Source organism: Hyalella azteca, unplaced genomic scaffold (assembly GCF_000764305.2).
Source record: "Hyalella azteca isolate HAZT.00-mixed unplaced genomic scaffold, Hazt_2.0.2 contig6690, whole genome shotgun sequence".
NCBI classification, from domain to species: domain Eukaryota; kingdom Metazoa; phylum Arthropoda; class Malacostraca; order Amphipoda; family Hyalellidae; genus Hyalella; species Hyalella azteca.
The window spans coordinates 63,140-67,622 of record NW_025936844.1 but is presented as its reverse complement, the minus strand read 5'-3'; positions in this window follow the sequence as shown (position 1 = coordinate 67,622).

The following is a 4,483-nucleotide window of genomic DNA, read 5'->3' as shown; positions in this document are numbered from 1 at the left end:
CCCGACTAACGGACTAAGTTCAAATCAAATTTCAACAGTTCAAGGCTTAGGAGAACACGAGTCATGACTCTTAGTCTCTTACTCCCAGTTATGAGCTATAATGATTGAATGGTAATCAAAACAAACTTGGCTGATAATTTCTGAAGATTTATACATCAAAATTCGCATAATAGTTACGATTACATCGAAGGATGGGGACGCTGATCAGTCCTTGACTAGCTACGTGATACCGTTCACCAGGAATGCATCTAACAGCTTACTTGGTTACTTGGTTAAGATGAGGCGCGTCACCGACTGAAGTATTGGCGCCCCCATTCAGCATCTTCGTGGATTACTAAATTTTGTCAAGCATGATGGTATCTTGGAGGTACTTGATAATTATATCAGCAGGAAATTCAGGGGCTATGAGCGAGGACAGGCTGAAGGAGACTCCGAGGCGGATGCAAGCAGCTTTCAGTTGGTTGCGATGAGGAGACAGTGCAGGGCAGTTAATGAAGAGGTGGTCAAGAGTGAGCCGGCATTGACACGAGGAGCACTGGTATGGGGGTGAGCTTGTGAAGTGATGGCCATGCGTCAGTAGGCAGATTCCCAGTCGAATCCGTGTGATGGCAACTTGATGTGGTCGAGGAAGGGAATGTTGGGCTAGTGGGCCCAGTATTTGCTTGAAAGATGTGAGTTCTTGCGGTTGTGCAGACCATGCTCTTTGCCATTTAGTGTGAATTCCGTTATTACAAGAGTGTTATTCGTACTCGAAAATTGATCATTAACTACTGTATATTTTATAATGGTTTAAAGTGAAATTGATGAAATCCGAAATACGTAATCGAAATCATGATCATTAAGTAAGATATTGTTACAGAGGTCGATAATCACGAGTTTAAAGGTTTAATAAAATTAATTGTGGCATTCGAGAGAAATGCTAGTGCGAGATGTGAATTCGAGTCACTACATACTTACAATCCAAAATTCACACAGATCCGTTAAGTATTGAAGGAATTATGAGTGGCCCAGTTGCTTAAAAAATACGTTTATTGGTTTTAATTGAAAAATAATTCATGTAAAAATCTGTAATAATTCCTGCGGCAGCGTATCGATAATTAATACTCATATTCCAAAATTCATACAGATCCGTTAAGTATTGAAGGAATTATGAGTGGCCCAGTTGCTTAAAAAATAATTTTATTGGTTTTAATTAAAAAATATTTCATGTAAAAATCTGTAATAATTCCTGCGGCAGCGTATCGATAATTAATACTCATATTCCAAAATTCATACAGATCCGTTAAGTATTCAAGGAATTATGAGTGGCCCAGTAGCGCGAGTCCGCAGGCGAGCCTGCAGGCGGGTCCGTAGAATTGTCGATTTAGTAATGAAGGGTGGGAAAGAGTTGTGAGTGATGATTTTGATTTGAGGTCTCTAGCTGCAAAGAATATTCTACCACAAAGCAAATTTGGTTTTGAGCACCATAAACAGGTATTTCATTAAACATAAAGTTTGAAGCTTCGAATCACAACATTTCCTCGCTTCGAATCACCGACATATGGAACAGCCTTCCTGATTACATCGTTGGCGCTCCGAGTATAAACGCGTTCATGAACAGACTAGATAAAGCTATGGAAAAATATATGTTCAGACTTGAAATGTCTAGCACCATATCGAACCCGGTGGAAGTCTAGTAGCTGTTTCAAACTATTGTCAGTCGTGAAAAGATCCGGTCAAATGACACGATTTTAGATCTTCTGTGAACAAGTCACGTAAAGTTCAAGAATCGGCGACAGGCCACATCAGGCCTACTCCTTATAAATCGCCCACATCACTATGTTATGTTATTAAACTCCGAGTTACTTCGTCAAGCTACAAAATAATGATAGCCACACTGGCAATCTGTGGAGCAGTGTGCTATTCCTTTTGCTAAGTCTAGGTTCATTCAATAATTGCAATGTAGCGTTTCTTGCGTTAGGAATTTAACAAGGACTGCTATATATTCGCTCGAGACACGTCTCATATGAGCATCGGCTTTTTATATTTGGATCGCCCGATAGTAGACGGGCCGAAGGGAGGATCAAGGTACAGATTGACTTGGATAGAATTAGAGTTCGTAAATGAATTGTTAGTACCACTAATTGGGGAATGACTTAGGAACTAATTTCATCGTCGTCAACATGACATCAACCGACGTTATCAGTAAGTATACAAGGCTATGCTGCAATCATTCTTAACTAGTAGAGGGTTAACATATTAGCGTCGTTGTAATTAGTTCTATTAATATATTCTGAACAATTATAAATAATTCAAAACGAATAATAAATAGTCATTAGTCCTGCTCCTCTAATTTGTTATATTTGTTCAAAAATATATTGCAATAAACTTCACGGCCATTTCGAACACATTTCAGTAATTTTTGTATCATAAAAAGGATTATTATCAAATAATCACACATATTTATTGATTATGTTTTCTATTAACGATGGCTCATCGAAAATGAAATCGAATGTAAGTCACAATATATAAACAAAATTATAACAAAACGAAATTATGCATATTATTAGTTTATAACACAATATATAAACGAAATTGAAATTTCAAGTGGAACGGATACTGAATGGCTTGCAGTTAACTTGTTTCCTGTCGGTATTGTAATGATTGTTTACTGTCAATTTGCATTGATTGTAACTTTTTGGATTTTTCATTGGCTGAATGTTGTACGTATTGTAATGATTGTATGCTGTTAGTATTACTATGATTTTTATTATTCCGATTCTATTGATGTTGAATTTATTGTTGGTTGTTGGTACTATATACTGTATTGTCTGTATGTTTGCTAATGCATTTGCTGTATGCTGTTGGCGTATTATGTTTGTATGCTATACTAATCATTGTATACATTGTATGTTATTGCTAATTTGCAGATTTTTTGTTATTGATCTCGTATTGATTGTAAGATTTTTGAAACTGATTTGAATCTTTATGTACAATAAGCGAGACGAAATCGGAGAAAAACGAATAATCAATATTTTACATCTGCCAGAAATTTGGAGTATTTAATTAATTATATTAGTTAGTTAGTTAGTTAGTTATATTAGTTAGTTAGTTATTTAAATAATTAATTATATTAGTACTAATAGCGCAATTCGGGTTTAGCGTAAATTTATGAGTTCATTCAAGATGTGAGCATCAACACATCAAAATATGCGTGGGAGCCATGAGAGAACTTTATTCGATTTCAAGCTCTGTTGAAAGCTTTTGCTGTTCAGTCTGTGAACCGAGAATTCGATATATTATTAATGTACATTTAATGCAGCATTTCAACAGCCGGAAGCCTAACGTGAATTGCATAATCAAGGAAGGTGTCGGTGACTCGATCACGAAGATTACTAAAGTAATTATCAGTGCGGAACCACCATACTGCAGCCAATGCCAGAAATGATGCTTTATTATCCTGTAGTTACAAATAACACAGAACACCTGCCGTACCTCAAGGGCTGCAGTCGCAAAGTCCGCATTGCTGCCTCCACTGTTGCCTGCATCGCTAACATCTGCAAACGGTCCTATAGGTTTGCTGTGTAGTCCTTTATTGTTGACATTTTATCATAAAGTGATACTAGATTAATTGACTAGGTTTGAATTTGTGGTGGCTCAAAGTTCGAAACCTGATCCAGACTTTCGTACAGATTGTTGTGGTCAGAGTAAATGTCTTGACCTGAGCTTTTTACAGATTGCAATGACCTCAGGAAATGTAATTCTCGAACTTCATGGTTGTTTCACAGCCCACAATAATTAATTTTTTACTGTTAATTACCCAATTGTTTACATTTTATTCGTGTTTGTAGGAAAAGCTCGTCCAACAAGGATTTTTGGTGATTATCTATGCAAATATGGTAGTTGGTATTCATGTTTTACCTCCAATGTCAATAAGTTATTTGGAACGTTCTAGGTAGGATGCAACGAGTCATGCAGAGAATTTTGCCTCAAAGTATTTACCATCGAAACTCGGTAACTTCCAATATCGTGTAGCCTTATGAGATATATGGCTTCGTTAAAATAATTCAACCATTCAAAATGTTACATAATTTTTTAACTCGCCATTTCATATTAAAGAATAATGAAAATCATGTTAGAATGGAATAGAAGTGTCGGCATTGAAGAAATAGGCCCATGGCCTGTTCATAAACATCATAAACATCATAAACATCATATAATATAATAGAATAGAAGTGTCGGCATTGAAGAAATAGGCCCATGGCCTGTTGCCGATTCTTGAACTTTTCGTGAATTGATTCACAAGGGATCTGGCCTTATTTGGAACTCGAACTTTCCATAACTGACGATTGCCTGGTCCGCTGCTGGACTTATTGCCTGGTCCGTAATATGCTAGGCATTTTAAGACTGAACATATGCTCCTGCATAGCTTCGTATAGTCTGTTTTTGAAGGCGTTCATACTTTGAGCGTCAACGATGCTATCAGGGAGGCTGTTCCACATGT